The sequence below is a fragment of the Moschus berezovskii genome, chromosome 14 (assembly GCF_049115385.1).
Source record: "Moschus berezovskii isolate FMDL1 chromosome 14, NW_MosBer_1.0, whole genome shotgun sequence".
NCBI lineage: Eukaryota > Metazoa > Chordata > Mammalia > Artiodactyla > Moschidae > Moschus > Moschus berezovskii.
In genome coordinates, this window is record NC_142473.1 from 52,299,533 (window position 1) to 52,317,448 (window position 17,916).

Sequence of the window (17,916 nt, forward strand, 5' to 3'; positions counted from 1 at the left end):
AAGCAAGATGAAGAGGCAGAGAAATACCCAGCAAGTAAAGGAACAAGATAATTGCCCACCAACACAAACAAAAGAAGAAGATATAGGGAATTTACCTGATAAAGAATTTCAAATTTTGATGGTGAAAATGATTCAAAATCTTGAAAGCAAAATGGAGTTACAGATAAATAACCTGGAGAAAAGGATTGAGAAGATGGAAGAAAGATTTAATAAGGACTTAGAAGAAATAAAAAAGAGTCAATATACAATGAATAATGCAATAGATGAGATCAGAAACACTCTGGAGGGAACAAACAGTAGAATAACAGAGGCAGAAGACAGGATAAGGGAACTAGAAGATAGAATTGTAGAAATAAATGAAACAGAGAGGAAAAAAGAAAAACGAATTAAAAGAAATGAGGACAATATTAGAGACCTTTGGGACAATGTTAAATGCTCCAACATTCGAATCATAGGAGTCCCAGAAGAAGAAGACAAAAAGAAAGACCATGAGAGAATACTTGAGGAGATAATAGTTGAAAACTTCCCTAAAATGGGGAAAGAAATAATCACCCAAGTCCAAGAAACCCAGAGAGTCCCCAACAGGATAAACCCAAGGCGAAATACTCCAAGACACATATTAATCAAATTAACAAAGATCAAACACAAAGAACAAATATTAAAAGCAGCAAGGGAAAAGCAGCAAATAACACATAAGGGGATTCCCATAAGGATAACAGCTGATCTTTCAACAGAAACTCTTCAGGCCAGAAGGGAGTGGCAAGACATACTTAAAGTGATGAAAGAAAATACCCTACAGCCCAGATTACTATACCTAGCAAGGATCTCATTCAAATATGAAGGAGAAATCAAAAGCTTTACAGACAAGCAAAAGCTGAGGGAATTCAGCATCACCAAACCAGCTCTCCAACAAATGCTAAAGGATATTCTATAGACAGGAAACACAGAAAGAGTGTATAAACTTGAACCCAAAGCAATAAAGAAAATGGCTACGGGATCGTACTTATCAATAATTACCTTAAACGTAAATGGGTTGAAATTTTCAAAAAGGCTAGGAAACAATTCTCATAGCCATCAATAGTTCAGTGTTGAGTTCATGAATAGTGTTTAACGTTTGGGACAAACTGTAGTATTCGCTATTTGAAGTACTATTTGTAATTGGCATATTACGATATAACATTGGTCTTCATTTCCAACTTAAAACGCCTAAAAATGCCTAACAGGTTTTTAGATTTGTGAATTTTAGTTGAAATGTATTTTATGATGTTACTAAACCTGCAGAAATATTGAAATATTTCAGAGAACTTATTCACTGTACATTTAATTTATTTTGTCTATAAAAGTTATGAACTGTAGAAAGTTTTACTTGTTGGGTCAAATGCTTGTTGCTTCAAATGCTTGTTGCATTTGAAGTGCTAGTTACAAGAAAATCAAATACCTTCAATGTATAAATGCTATTAAGATTTTAAAGGACTCTGGAGTATAAGTAAGTTTGTTTAAAGAAATTTAGCCTGTTCAACTTGAAAAAAATAAATAAATAAAATTGGAAAAAAAAATAAATTGAGAATATAAGTCATGCATCTAGTAAAAAGGTTTAATTATTAGAAGAGTCGAAATTTTATTTTTCAAGGATGCACATGGTTGCACAAGAATCAAAGAAACTCAAATAATCATTCATAGTGTACTGGTGACAGTGTAGCTTCCCCACAGCAATATCCGTTCTGAAAATAAACTGCAAATATGTAGTGCTTAACCCCAAGTTAGACTTATGTGAAGAAATTACAGTTCTTTAAAGGGAAACAAGTGAAACTTGAATGTAAACAGCCTTTATTTTAAAAGGAAAGATTGTCTATTGTAAATCCCTCAATTCTTCTCTAATATTCATATATTCATATGTAAATAAAAGTCAGTGAAGATCTCTTTTGGTTTTATATGGAATTTGATATCTACTATGGAGTATATTTTTGTATATTCCCTGGTGGCTTAGAGGTTAAAGTGTCTGCCTCCAGTGCAGGAGATCCGGGTTCGATCCCTGGGTTGGGAAGATCCCTGGAGAAGGAAATGGCAACCCACTCTAGTACTCTTGCCTGGAGAATCCCACGGATGGAGGAGTCTGGTAGGCTACATTCCATGGGATTGCAAAGAGTCGGACACGACTGAGCGACTTCACTTACTTCACTATGGAGTATATTTACAAAAATAAAATTGGACAATGGCATTTTTCAAAGGAATACTGAGTTAAGCATTGAGTATTTTGTCACTAAATATTTCCAAATTAAAACTGAAGTCTGTGATAGCTTATGGTGAACGGTGAAGAGTGCCACTGGATCCATGGTCTCTGAAGGAGAAGATTTAACTCCAAGACCAAAGACAGGTCTCAGCCACTGAAAGTTTTGTGTGCAAAATTTTATTGAGAGTGACAGGACCAAGAAAGCCTCCGATATAGACATCAGAAGGGGGCAGAAGAGTACCCCTCTCAGTAATTTAAGGTCTATACTTTTCAACTAGCTTATGAGAATGGCTAAAAAGAATACTTCAAGGTTGTAAGAGTTCCACCAGACCTATTCCCAAGGCATACATCCTGAAATCACTTTGGCACAAGATGAGCCAGGGAGAACTGTTCCAGCAACATTTCTGAGTGAGATATACTGTTGCTGTGTAATCAGGGGTACAATCATGAGAAACAGGTTCCCAGACAAGATTTGTTACAATTATAAGTATTAGCATGGAGCCTCAGAAAAGCATTTCCATGAGTAAGAGGGTGTGCTGTGTGATCATTAGTTCCTTAGGGAAAGAAAGGCCAGTTCTTGGGTAAGATACATTGTTGCACAAGCCTTAAGGAAAGCCTGAGGGAGAATGTTCACCTCCTTCTTCAAGGGCCTTGGACTGCCTGCCTAAACTTTAACTCTTTCATGCCCCCCACTTTTTTTATTGAGGAGAATATGTTTGCCAGGGAGAGGGGCAGAGAAATCATTCCATAGCTTCTTCCTGATGGTAAGGGGCACAGACCTTAAGTTGTTGAGGCAGCATATTATATTAATACAATATATCAATATATATTGATATAAGGCAGCAACCTTATACTGAGGATCTCTGATCCAGGAGCCCCAAATAATAGCTGGAGGAGTCTGTGACAATCGTAAGAACCTGAACAATCATTTGTAATTTAAATGCCTCATGCTGCTTAGACACAAAGTTCATTATACAGTTACAGACATAAGAAGCAAGCAGCAAGAAAAAGATGATTACAATTACTACACTCAAGATAGTTTTCCACCAAAGAGAGCTTGTAAACCATAATTGCATTCATGACCAGAGTGGAACATCAAATGAGTTGTATTTGAAGAGTGACCAGAATCTCTGCATCACCATTCCTTTGTCTTTGAAGTCATTGTATGCTTTAGAAGGAACAAGCTAGACAAGTCGATTAAAAGACAGAGACCAAAAATCAGTAAAAAAATTTTTGAAATCAGCAGTCCAAGGAAGAATAAGAATCAGGTTACATTTGGTAGTAACATTGATCCTGGTTTACATACAGTCAATCCTTGGGCTGCCCTGTTAATAAGAATGGAGCCATTTGGCAAGTTCATATACATTTTGAATGTAGGTATAACAAAGCCAGTTAGAAGCAGTTGAAAGAGGGACAACCTGAGCCTTAGCAGACAAAATAAATCTTACCACTTCTTTTTAGAAGAAGGAGTCTGAACCACAATGTGCACAGCTCTTTTAAAGAGACTTAGAAAGCTGATCGCCAAAGAATTGATGTTTTTGAACTGTGGTGCTGGAGAAGACTCTTGAGAGTCCGTTGGACTGCAAGGAGATCCAACCAGTCCATTCTAAAGGAGATCAATCCTGGGTGTTCATTGGAAGGACTGATGCTAAAGCTGAAACTCCAATACTTTGGCCACCTCATGCGAAGAGTTGACTCACTGGGAAAGACTCTGATGCTGGATTGGGGGCAGGAGGAGAAGGGGACGACAGAGAATGAGATGGCTGGATGACATCACCAACTTGATGGACATGAGTTTGAGTGAACTCCGGGAGTTGGTGATGGACAGGGAGGTCTGGCGTGCTGTGATTCATGGGGTCGCAAAGAGTCAGACACGACTGAGCTACTGAAATGAACTGAACTGATAGCCAGCCAGGTAGCCAGTTGTCTAAGTGTGTCCAAGTAGGCTTTAGCCTCTTACTGTGGTATTAATATATAAGCCAAAGAAACTGTCACCATTAACAATATTAGTGTTTTGCTAAGTATGAGAAGATGCAAGAATTTGGGCTCAATAAAATCTTTACCTGAAAATACTTACTCTTTGCGACTCTTTGCGACCCCCTGAATCACAGCACACCAGGCCTCCCTGTCCATCACCAACTCCTGGAGTTCACTCAAACTCATGTCCATCGAGCCGGTGATGCCATCCAGCCATCTCATTCTCTGTCGTCCCCGTCTCCTCCTACCCCCAATCCCTCACAGCATCAGAGTCTTTTCCAGTGAGTCAACTCTTCATATGAGGTGGCCAAAGTATTGGAGTTTCAGCTTTAGCATCAGTCCTTCCAATGAACACACAGGATTGATCTCCTTTAGAATGGACTGGTTGGATCCCCTGCAGTCCAAGGGACTCTCAAGAGTCTTCTCCAGCACCACAGTTCAAAAGCATCAATTCTTCGGCGATCAGCTTTCTTCACAGTCCAACTCTCACATCCATACACGACCACGGGAAAAACCATAGCCTTGACTAGATGGACCTTTGTTGGCAAAGTAATGTCTCTGCTTTTTAATATGCTTTCTAGGTTGGTCATAACTTTCCTTCCAAGGTGTAAGCGTCTTTGAATTTTATGGCTGCAATCAGCATTTGCAGTGATTTTGGAGCCCAAAAAAATAAAGTCTGCCACTGTTTCCACTGTTTCTCCATCTATTTCCCATGAAGGATGGGACCAGATGCCATGATCTTTGTTTTCTGAATGTTGAGCTTCAAGCCAACCTTTTCACTCTCCTCTTTTACTGTCATCAAGAGGCCTTTGAGTTCCTCTTCACTTTCTGCCATAAGGGTGGTGTCACCTGCATATCTGAGATTATTGATATTTCTCCCAGCAATCTTGATTCCAGTTTGTGCTTCTTCCAGCCCAGTGTTCCTCATGATGTACTCTGCATATAAATTAAATATGCAGTGTGGAGCCAGTCTCTTGTTCCATGTCCCGTTCTAACTGTTGCTTCCTGACCTGCATACAGGTTTCTCAAGAGACAGGTCAGGTGGTCTGGTATGCCCATCTCTTTCAGAATGTTCCACAGTTTATTGTGATCCACACAGTCAAAGGCTTTGGCATAGTCAATGAAGTAGAAATAGATGCTTTTCTGGAACTCTCTTGCTTTCTCCATGATCCAGCGGAGATGGACAGGGAGGCCTGGAGTGCTGTGATTCACGGGGTTGCAAAGAGTTGGACACGACTGAGCGACTGAACTGAACTGAACTGAATGAAATTAAAAGACACTTACTCCTTGGAAGGAAAGTTATGACCGACCTAGACAGTATATTAAAAAGCAGAGACATGTCTTTGCCAACAAAGGTCTGTCTAGTCAAGGCTATGGTGTTTCCAGTGGTCATGTATGGATGTGCAAGTTGGACTGTGAAGAAAGCTGATCGCCAAAGAATTGATGCTTTTGAACTGTGGTGTTGGAGAAGCCTCTTGAGAGTCCCCTGGACTGCAAGGAGATCCAACCAGTCCATTCTAAAGGAGATCAATCCTGTGTGTTCATTGGAAGGACTGATGCTAAAGTTGAAACTCCAATACTTTGGCCGTCTCATGTGACGAATTGACTCACTGGAAAAGACTCTGATTCTGGGAGGGATTGGGGGCAGGAGGAGAAGGGGATGAAAGAGAATGAGATGGCTGGTTGGCATCACCGACTCGATGGAGGTGAGTTTGAGTGAATTCCAGGAGTTTGTGATGTACAGGGAGGCCTGGCGTGCTGTGGTTCATGGGGTCTAAAACGTCGGACACGACTGAGCGACTGAACTGAACTGAACTGAACTGAAAATACCTAACTATCCAAAGGCCTGTTTTGTCCATTTTTTACAGAACACAGAGCCAGTGTGAAGGAAAGTTACATGGCTCAAAATAGCCTGGAGTTAAAACTCTCCTCTAGGTCCTCCCCACCATTCTATGCAGAACAAAGGACTCTATCACCGTAAGGGAAAAAAGTGGACATTAAGGTTGATTAAGCCAAAGACCCAGCGGGTCTCAGCCTCAGGCCAATCTCCAGAATTCCTTGCCCCAGCCATTTAAGAGATAACTACTCCTCCGAACAACCTTGGGGAAGAACAGGCCCTCTTAAGACAGTAGATTTCCACACATCTGCCTATATTCTTACTCTTTCTTGGGTTAGTGCAGCAGCTCTCTAGTCTGCCTGCTGCCCCCTCTCGCCACATTCAAGGTGATCTGTTCCTGTAAAGTGCCGGTCTCATTCTTTATCCAAACCTTGCCTTCTCTAACTCCCTTGCCCTGCAGTATCCACTCCAAAATAGAACTGACAAGCATTTTGGAAAGCTACTGTCCCTTCTGAGATGACACCGAAACTACTTTATTACCTTGTTGTGAGCAATTCAGAATTGCTCAAGGGGCATATTCAGTGTAATCCTTAACATGTCCTATTTATCTGATCATTCTTCATAAAGCGCTTCCTCCCATATCACCATCTGTCTCACATCATGGGCTTTATCTATGTAAATGTATCTGGTAAATTATCCTTCCTATTTACCTTTAATTCTCATCTCCAACTGCCTCAAGAACTCATACTTGAGTCTTGGAAGTCGACTCTGAATCTCCTTGGTCCGAGCCCCCAGGATGATTGGGTTGAGCACAGGAGGCGCCAGCATGTAGAGCTTAGGTAGATAGATGTGCGTGTGCCTGGGGACTCGGTGTGGATGAGGAAGGAGAAGAAGGCAGGGATGCAGAAGACCAGGATTTCCCCAAGGTGGGAGCCACAGGTGCTCAGAGCCTTATGCCTGGCATCTTGAGATGGAAGACGAAAGACAGCATGGAGAATAAAGCCATAGGAAATGGCAATGAGGGAGGAATCCAGACCCACAGCCAAAAGGGCCACACTTAGCCCATAGACTATGTTGACAGTGATGTTGGCACAGGCCAGTCGAGCAATGCCCATGCGGTCACTATAAGAATATGCCACGGCAAGACAGTGAAAACGCCAGAAGCGGTGATCAAGAGGCTTTATTGGGCAATCGCTCCGGGGCAGAACTCCCAGGCGCGAGCAGGCAGGGGCGGGAGTCTGCGACTTGGGGAAGGGGGAGCGGCACTTTTATACCCCGGAGACTGAGGATGTGGCAGACCCTTCCCACATAGGGTAAGGAATCGGACCCTGGGGCGCTGGTTGGTCTATATGGCTTCGTGTAGGTTTGTAATTGGCCGGCGTCTTGGTGCTCCTGTGTCCATCAATCTGCCTGGCAGCGGGCCATTGATTGGTGGAGGGATATCTCCGAGGCCTGCTTTGGGATTCCTGCGGCGGGGGTCTTCTGCCGGCACTTTCCGGCCTGTACTTCCCACCCGTGGTCGGCGTGACCTTTCAGTCACAGTATGTGTGTGTCATGACATGGTGCTGACAGTAGTCGCCTCAACAGGAAGATGAAGGGGGAGAAAAACTATACTCCTACATATAGCCACAAGGCCAGTTCTACCTATGACAGCATGGTTGAGGATGGTTGTTTATCTCAGTGGGTTGCAGATAGCCACATATTGATCAAAGGCCATGGAAAGAAGACCCGAGGACTCCAGAGCATAAATAGAATGGACACAAAACATCTGGGCCAGGCACCCGTCTAAGGAAATCTCACCTGCTTGGAACCACAGAACAGCTAACGTTTTGGGCACAGTGGTGGAGCTAAGAGCTAGGTCAGTGAGAGGAGGCAAAGGAAGAGGCACATGGGCGCGTGAAGGGCACTGTCTGTCACTATGACCAGGATGAGGGTGGCATTCCCAGCCCGTGCCACCATATACATGGCACAAAAGGGGATGGCAATCCAGACGTGAGCTCACTCCAGCCCTGGGATCCCCGTCAGGAAGAGAGTGGCTAGGAGATGGTCATCGCTGATATTGGATGCTGGCATTCTGTGTGGCAAATAAAGGGCTCTGTCCAAGAGGTGATGGCACACCTGTCCTGCAGCATGAAAGATCTGGTTCATTCACATAAAATGATGACTTTTCTGTGAACTCACCATTTTTAAGCTGAGAAAAAAAAAATTTTTTTTTATTACTTGCTTAAGAATCTTAAAAGTTTCTATAACATAAATCACTTTTCATCTGCTAATTCCTATACTCATCAATCATGGTTTGAGTTCTATATCCCAAGAGCCATGATAAGAATTTAAGCATTTGCCCTGTCAAACCCCTCTAGACTTATCTCCTACCACATTCTGCACATCATTCAGTTGTTTTTTTGTCCTGATACATCTAGGAATATTTATTGTCTCTCTCTTTTTTAAAGTTTACAGTATCAGTATTCCCTTTGCCCAAGGAGACTTTTTCCCTTCCCTCTAACTTTTAACTCTGGGCAAGTCTCCTTGGCTTCCAAAAGCCTTTCCTCTCTAACTTAGTCCTTAGCTATCTTTCTATTTCTGTTCATCCATCACTTTCCAAAATCCTGTTGAGCTGAGGCTGCATCTTTGTGCAATTGCAACCTCCAAACAACATGACTATGTCTGTACCTAGAAAGCTTGATCAATATTTTCAAAAGACTTAATCCTAGTAACTTCTTGGCAACACAGTATTGACTTCTTGCCTTAATGGTACAATGTTTTGCTTCCATACTCTGTGTTTGTAAGGTAACAGCCCAAATACACACCAGATGACTTATTTTTATGTCTCACCAGAAGTGCCTATAAAGAGACTAGGCACCTGAATAAACTCAAATACTCCATAACTGAATATCTACATCATTTTGAGGACATATGTGAGTTCAGTGGAAGAAACCAAGAGGTGTGGTCAACACGCTATCTGGGGAGACAGCACTTCTAACTAGGCAAAGTCAGTCTGAAGTCTTACAGTCCCACCAGTTAATGGTTGCATGTAACAGTCAGATCAGAATGCCAAAGGCTGATGGAAGCAGATTGAGGGAGGGAGTAGAGTGTCCTAGAATTTACCAATGGTAGACATCCTGGATGAGTGAATACATGACTGTTGTAGAGCGGTAGTATTATATACATCTTCCCTCAGTAACATTGTACACCTAAAACAATATACCCCCCGTGTTTTTACAAGCTCTTGGTCCTATAGCCACATATAGGGGTTTTACAGAATATAGCAATCGTATCTCTGTCTTAGCAAAGAGAAACCCAAGTTCAGAGAAATGAACTGATGTAATTCAGATCATAACATATCTCACTGTCAGAGCTGATATTAAATCTTACGTCTCCTGATTCAAACTTTGGTGATTTTCTCTCACAGAACTGTCCATTTATATGGCCAATACTTTACTTTCTATCTTTTTCTTTCAAGGCACTCCAGTGTCTGCATTGCTGCTGCTGCTAAGTCACTTCAGTCATGTCCGACTCTATGTGACCCCCTAGACGGAAGCCCACCAGGCTCCCCCGTCCCTGGGATTCTCCAGGCAAGAACACTGGAGTGGGTTGCCATTTCCTTCTCCAATGTGTGAAAGTGAAAAGTGAAAGTGAAGTCGCTCAGTCGTGTCCGACCCCCAGCGACCCCACGGACTGCAGCCTACCGGGCTCCTCCATCCATGGGATTTTCTAGGCAAGAGTACTGGAGTGGCTTGCCGTTGCCTTCTCCGCTACAATACTGTTATTCATTATCTGGACTCCAAGGAGTCCCGTAAATGTGGAAAGCCCCTCTTATCTGCTTTGAGACTTCCACAGATGCCCCAGCCACTAAAGGAAAGAAGCTTGGGTACCACACAAAGGAGCAAGTCTCTCCTCTTCCTCTCTTTACCCAGCCTGTTCTTGCCCACAGAGGAAGATTTCAACTGGTTATTATAAAGCAGCTGCTACTCTGTGATCATCTATAGCTAGGAGGACCAGACAGATTAGGTATAATCAAGATTGCTTTTCAGGGAGAGTCATAGAAAATAGACATTGTGCCAAAGCACCACTCTGGGTGGAATGGGGGATTTGTCTCCAATTTTTCCCACTCAGCCTTGTTCTGGGTCACTACGATGGCTATGTGTGTGAGGTTTCTTTCTAAGACATGAACTTCAATCACTGAACTTGGAGTTCTTTCTCAGAACATAGTATTTTCAATTCAAAAACATACCTGTGTGATTGGCATGCATTCACAAGTGAAGCACACTGAGGTTGAACTTTGTAATGCCTGTCATACATGAGTGTGAGGTTCGGTGGGAGGGTGTGTGGAGGTTTGTGCAAGTACTGTGTTGCCAAATGTAATTTTTTTTTTTTTTGAGATGTGAAAGTTGTGATTCCATGCACGTGTGCAAGTGTGCTTTAGAGGATGAAGGGATCTGAGTGTGACATCTGAAAAGTCTGATCTCTTAGTTTTGTCTTATCTGTCTTCAGTGAGTGTGTTCATCTTAACTTGGGGTTCCAGTCTCCTTATGTCAACAGGCTTGGTAAGTGCAGTTATTTATTAACTCTCTGTGACTCTCGGGTATGAAAACCCAAGGGGATTGCTCTAGGGATTTGGAAGAAGCAGGGATAATTGGATAGCCATATGCAAAAGACTGCTACTGGGCTCCAATCTCAAACTTAACTCAAAATGAATCAAACATCTAAATGTAAGACAAATCTACATCTTTAGAAAAAACCTTCAGTGTAAGTCTTTGTTAGACGTTGCCTGTGTTAGATGGTGGTTTTATGACACACCAAAAGCACAAGGGACCAAAGGGACAGAAAATAGATAAACTGGACTTTACATCAAATATACTGTTAGCATTTCTAGGTCAGTGTCAAGAAAGTGAAAAGGACAAACCACAGACTGGGAGAGAAGCTTACAGATCATATATCTGATAAGTACCATGACTGATTCATGTCAATGGATGGCAAAAACGACTATAATATTGTAAAGTAATTAGCCTCCAATTAAAATAAATTGACTAATAAAAAAGAATTTAATATCCAAAATATATGAAGAGCTGTTATAAATCAACAACAAAAAGACAAATCAGTTAAAAACAGGGAAATGCTTTGAACATACACTTCTGCAAAGAGAGACAGACAAATAGTGAATAAGCCCAAAAGAGATGTTCGCCTTCACTAGTCAGGAGGGAAATACAAGTCAGAACCACTATGAGATATCACTCCCCACATTAAAAGGGTTATAAACAAATATAAAATAAAAAACAAAATCAGAAAATAACAAACGCTAGAAACATATGGAGAAAATGGGTTCTTCATCCTTTGCTGATGTAAATTTTGGTGAAATCACTTTGGACAATAGTTAGATTCTTTTTTAAACAGTTATACATAGAGTTACTAGTGACTCAGCACTTTTATTGCTAGGTATTAATAAATACTCTGACGCTGAAGCTGAAACTCCAATACTTTGGCCACCTCATGCGATTAGTTGACTCATTGGAAAAGACGCTGATGCTGGGAGGGTTTGGGGGCAGGAGGAGAAGGGGACAACAGAGGATGAGATGGCTGGATGGCATCACCGACTCGATGGACACGAGTTTGAGTGAACTCCGGGAGTTGGTGATGGACAGGGAGGCCTGGCGTGCTGCGATTCATGGGGTCGCAAAGAGTTGGACATGACTGAGCAACTGAACTGAACTGAATAAATCCTCTAAAAACTAAAAACCTATTCTCACATAAAAGGATGTATACAAATATTTAAAGAAGACTTATTTCTAATAAATAAATAATTTACATTTAAATAAAATTTTCAGAATAGACTGGTCTACAAAAACTGAAAGTAAATTATTTATTGCCAGAGTCTGGGATAAATAAGAATGAGGAGTGACTGCTAATGGTAATGGCATTTCATTATAGAGTGATTAAAAATGTTCTGCAAACTTTGCAAATATGCTAAATAAAAAGTAAATTTACAAATTTATGGTATATAAAATATATATTAATAACAAAATTTTTGAAATTTTTGAAATCATTGTAAGTTGAAAGTTCAACTGCCTAGGATCCATTTACATGTGTGACACTACAGACAAGGCAAGCCCTGGATCTGGGTGGAGGGTGCAGAGGAAGGGGCCAGGTTGTATCTCAGATCTTAGCTGGTAGCCTGTGGGAAAGCCAGAAATTTATGGTCATGAGAATGAGAAAGATTGATTTAGCTTCTTTTATTCTTTTCCTTTTTAGTTTCCTCTATTTTTGAGGGATGTTGCAGAGAGAGGCACAAGAAGAAAGACAACTGATTAAGTTGGAAAAAAAGGATAAAAAGGAAAGAAGGTAGAGATGGTAATGATGAAATATGATCCACGGTCTTTCCTGGATAAAAATCCTTATTAGGTTTTCTGAAAATGTAAGTGATTAAAAGAGTGATCTGTGTTTGAATGCAGTTCTGTTTGTGCTCAGTCACTTCAGTCGTGTCTGACTCTTTGCGACACCATGTACTGTATTTCCCCAGGCTCCTCAGTCTGTGAGATTCTCCAGGCAAGAATACCGGAGCAGGTTGACGTTTCCTTCTCCAGCAGTTCTGCTACTCACTGGTATGATAACTTTGAACCTAATTTGACCTCCTGGGCAATTCATTTCTCTCACCTGTCAAATGGGAAGATTACATTTCTCTCCAAATTTGGTTGTTAAGATTGAAAATGACAATGCTTAAGAACTTCTTAATGGAGTCCAAGGAAAATTGTAAACACATAGAATTATTGATGATTATTGTCTCTCTATCACTTACACTTCTAACCAGCTCTACCTTCTGGCTTCTGAAAATTCCTTCAGAAGAGAAGGGGGACTTGGCATGGAGAAAAGAAACCCCAGAACTGAAGGTCAGGAGGAATTAGTTATATTCTTGGCACTAATACTCCTCATCTTTCAGAGCCCTCAGAACCCATCCTGGAGAAGATCTAAGAGGTCATGAGGACCTGGTGTGGGGGCAGCTAAGCCCTGCTCAGCTGGGAGGAGAGAAGGTATTACCGAAGGTAAACTTAAGTCCACTTGCCTACAGGCAGTAAAGCCAGTCCACTGACACCTACTGACACTGGCTGGAGGTAAAGGAAGGTGCATTTATTGTTGGAGGAAGGTCCCAGGTAGGAGTCTGGGGCAGCTAGTGCTCAAAACCCAGAACTCCCCAATGGGTTTCAGCAAAGCATTTTTAAAGGCAAGGTGAGGGAGGAGGATTGCAGGGTCTGTGATCAGCTTGTGCACAATTCTCTGATTGGTTGATGGTATAACACGGTGTCACAGGGTTAACATTATCAGTCTTTGGGCTCCAGCCAGACTGGGGGCTACATGCTCATGGTCATCCAGTAGTTAACTTCCATTCGGTGAGGGGATTAGCATCTGTTTAACCACTCAGGAAATGTGCATCAGATACAATTGCCTATGTATTTCAGGGAGGAACTAAAGATTCTGTAACTGCCATAGGACTGGTTGAATTGTTACCAGTTTTCCTGCCCCAACTGCTAATTTTATCACTGTATGCTCATACAAATTATTATTATCAATTCTTAAGCAGAATTTTTTGTGCCTGGGACACTCCAGCTGTTGTACAAAAAAGAGGCAGGCAAAGCACATGGGGGAGGAGTCTGCCCTGGGAAGGCCCCATAGGGTCCTGCTCAGTTAGAGTGGTATTTCCCTGGCCTTTGCAGACAGGTCTGAAACAACCTTGGGAAGAGATGGCAAGAGGTGTCTACTGGGACCCCACTGTGAGAAGCCTATTCCCAAATGGGTTTAGCTGGGAGACACTGTGGCTCTACTATCGTCCTTCCACGGCTCAGAGCCAGAGAGGCAACCCCTGTAAACTCTGGTGTGTGTAGCATCTTCTACAGCCTGGCCCTCGCTTGGAGAAAACATAGCCCAATCCTCTGGAGCACCAGGGTCCAGTTGGGGCATGTCCCTGTCACTGTTCTCTGTCTTCTTTTTTTTTCTCTTTCTTCTCCCTCTCCAGGTTTAATTTTCCAGCCACTCTCTCCCTAAATTCCCTTCTCTGGTCTTACACTTCCTTTCTCTCACCCAACCTGTCCCTTTTCTCTGTGACTTCTCCTGTATTTATCCCCTTTTCTCTGCCTCTTCCTCACTCTCTGTCTTTCCGCTTGCCCTTCAATCCTTCTCTCTCTATCACTTCTCTCTCCCTCTTCTGCCCCCACTTTCTATTTGGCATGAACATTGAGAATAAAGTATTAAGGAACAGAGAAGAACACTTGCTGAACTCAAGCAACATCTCTAATTAGAACAGGAAAGAGGTACTAAAACTGGCCCTATTCTGGAGCAGGAGGTGTTTAGTTAAGGCAATTCTAGACTTCCTTATAGTAGAACATGTGACATGATAAAGTGGAACTCAAGAGTGGGGTGCTCAAAAGTGGGTGACCCACGCATGTGCTTAAGACTGTCTCCTCTCAAATCCTCAGCGACAGTTTCTCTATGTGTAGTAATGAGAGGTCATTGCATTGAACAGGTTTCCTCAGGCTTATGTGGCTCATCCTCCCTACTTCTTCAAACCCAATGCTGCTACTTAGCCCCCCCATTCTTCATCAGTAATTCCCTGAAAATTTTGTCCCAGACACTGATCTCACTGATATAGAATTTCTCTCTGATTTAGAATCTGATTGTTCATTGGTGTGATACTGAGCTTCTGACAGAGAAAAAGCAAAATTTCCCCCAGGGGTCACTTAAATAATGAAGTAATCAGTGGTGGGTAATTTCACTTAAGTGTTAGTAATTATCCATGAGAGGCAAAGGGGAACTCACACGTTCCAAAACAGATAGGCAGAGTTACATATCACAGTGGATTAAAGGATTTTGGACACGTCACAGAAATATTATAAATTATTCCTAAGTATAGTTTCTTTCCCTGATAGTTGAAACTCCACTGTGTGGGAGACCAAAGGAAAAGATGCAAGATGCATTGCTTCCCCTTTTAGCACCCCTTCTCACAACCTCATTTGGTCCAGGGTCAAGGAAATATTTCTCATCATCTACTCTTGTTGAAATTTGAAACTCTGTGAGACGAAAAATTATGATCTATTGTGGAAAGTAAAGAATGCTGTGTTAACCACTCATAGGAAAAATAAGTTAATGGAAAGGATATTTTTAATGTGATATTTTTTTCTCTCCTAATTTTTGTTAAATGTTTACAATTTACTTTTGCTTGTCTCTATCATAACTTATTATGTGATAATATGTGATTTAAAATGCATATTTAAGTTTAATGTTAATATATTTCATGACTTTTGTCAGAGAAAACATACTATATAATTTATTTTTCATCTAAAAATGATTTTAAACGATAATAACAGTAGCACTTCTATAATTCTTACTATGGATGTAAATGTTTCAAGTTCAAGTTTTTTCTTTTCTCTTTCCTTTTATCTTATATAGCATGTATTCAAGTACATAGGGCAACTCTATTTTATATTTATCTAAAAAATAAAGAAACTGAAGAAGAGAGTTTAAGAAATCTACCTGAATCTTTAGTCTTTAGGTCTTTAGTGAAAGCATTAGAAATCAAACCCAGTGTGTTCTGATTCTATATGCTCTACTAATAAAACTATGATGCCTTTTGAGACATGCTGACTTCCCAGGCTTCCTTCATGTACGCTTCCAGTGTGAAATGTGGGACTCTGGATCACAAAGTCACCTCAGGATGGGAATGGAATTACTAAGTTACAGCTCTAGCCATGTAACTGCATCCCAAGAAAACCTGGGATTTCCCCAAGGAAAATCCTTTTCCTTCCTTGAACCCTTGGTTCCTCGTCTGTCAGGCTGGATATAAGTGTTTACATCTCTTGGGAGGTACCTAAGATCATGACTGTGAAATTTAGGGACATTTGAAGGAGAGCTGTGATAATGATCATAAGGAAGTCAACTAGAAGACTTCCAGTAAGACTTAAAGAGCTGGTCAACCAGCCTGAGTACTTATTGACTCTTTTCTGAAAGATGTCTTAGAAAGACCTCTTTTTCTCAGCTACTAGCTTTTCATGGGAGAAGGCAATGACAACCCACTCCAGTATTCTTGCCTGGAAAATCCCATGGATGGAGGAGCCTGGTAGGCTGCAGTCCATGGGGTCGCGAAGAGTCAGAGACGACTGAGCGAATCACTTTCACTTTACACTTTCATGCATTGGAGAAGGAAATTGCAACCCACTCCAGTGTTCTTGCTGGAGAATCCCAGGGACGAGGCAGCCTGGTGGGCTGCCATCTATGGGGTTGCACAGAGTTGGACACGACTGAAGCGACTTAGCAGCAGCAGCAGCAGCGTTTCATGACCTCCTGGTCATCCTCCCAGTGTATTTAAGAATAAAATCTATGAATAATCGTAATTTATGAACCTAAGTGTTTCTTTTCCTCCCTGGGAACAATGTAATCTTAGACATATGATGTAATTTCTCCAAAGTGTCATACTGGCTAATGACACTTGTCCCCGGGCTCTCATGGGCAACTTCAAGATCAATGTCTCTGATGCTCCCATCTTTATCTTGACGGGCTTCCCAGGAATGGAGGCCATGGAGCCCTGGCTATCTTTCCCTCTCCTTCTGCTCTATGCCATTGCCATTGTGGGAAACAGCCTGATTCTCCTCATTGTTAAGGAGGAGCCGAGTCTGCACCAGCCCATGTACTACTTCTTGTCCCTGCTGTCTGTCAATGACTTGGGGGTGTCCTCTTCCACACTGCCGACTGTGCTGGGTGCACTCTGCTTCTGGGCCCAGGTGATTGCCTTTAATGTGTGCTTAGTCCAGATGTTCTTCATCCACCTCTTCTCTTGGACAGAGTCTGGCATCCTTCTGCCATGAGGTTCGATCTCGACGTGGCCATCTGAAACCCACTGCACTATGCCACGGTGCTCACCAATGCCCGCATTGTGGCCATGGGCCTGTGTACTCCCCTACGAAGCTTTGCCCTCATCCTGGTCTTCCCACTGCTGCTGCACAGACTACCTTTCTGCCACCCCCGGAACATCCTTTCCCATGCCTACTGCCTTCACGTGGATATGATTAAGCTGGCATGCACTGATGTCTCCCTCAATAGCCACTACGGACTGTCCTTGTGCTTTTGACCTTTGGCCTGGACTCTGCCCTCATTCTTCTCTCCTATGTACTTATCTTTCGGTCAGTGCTAGCCATCGCCTCCCCAGGGGAGCGCCTCAAGACACTCAACACGTGTGTGTCCCATGTCCTAGCTTGGTCATCTTCTACGTGTCCATCGTACATTGCTTTGGTGCTGGCCTGCCCCATGCTGTCCACACCCTCATGTCTCTGATCTACCTCTTTGTTCCTCCCATGCTCAATCCCATCATCTACTCCATTAAGACAAAGGAGATACAGCGCAGGCTGTTCAAGATGCTCTTCAGGGTCAGGTCCTGACTTTTTGGTTTATCTAGAAGCCCTGAAGGACTTGATGTTTGGGGTAGAATCATTTGGAGACCCAAAGAGGAGAGGGTCACTCTGGAGGATGCTAGTGCTGCCCTTTACATGTTATGATCAATCTTGTAGTACATTGTAGTACATTGAGCCAGTTCTTGCCTGGACCGTCTTGGGTTTTATCCAGCAATCAATTATTCAGTGCTCTCTAGAAAAGGCAGAGGCACCAGAGATCAAATTGCCAACATCCGCTGGATCATGGAGAAAGCAAGAGAGTTCCAGAAAAACATCTATTTCTGCTTCATTGACTATGCCAAAACCTTTGACTGTGTGGATCACAATAAACTGTGGAACATTCTGAAAGAGATGGGAATCCCAGACCACCTGACCTGCCTCTTGAGAAACCTGTATGCAGGTCAGGAAGCAACAGTTAGAACTGGACATGGAACAACAGACTGGTT

General features: G+C 42.2%; 2 pseudogenes; one reads left to right on the forward strand and one right to left on the reverse strand.

Moving 5' to 3' along the window:
• Window positions 1-3,655: 3,655 nt before the first annotated feature.
• LOC129553606 (olfactory receptor 52D1-like) lies at window positions 3,656-8,129 on the reverse strand (annotated as a pseudogene).
• An 8,399-nt stretch (window positions 8,130-16,528) lies between these two features.
• On the forward strand, window positions 16,529-17,458 carry LOC129553904 (olfactory receptor 51I2-like; annotated as a pseudogene).
• Window positions 17,459-17,916: the final 458 nt, after the last annotated feature.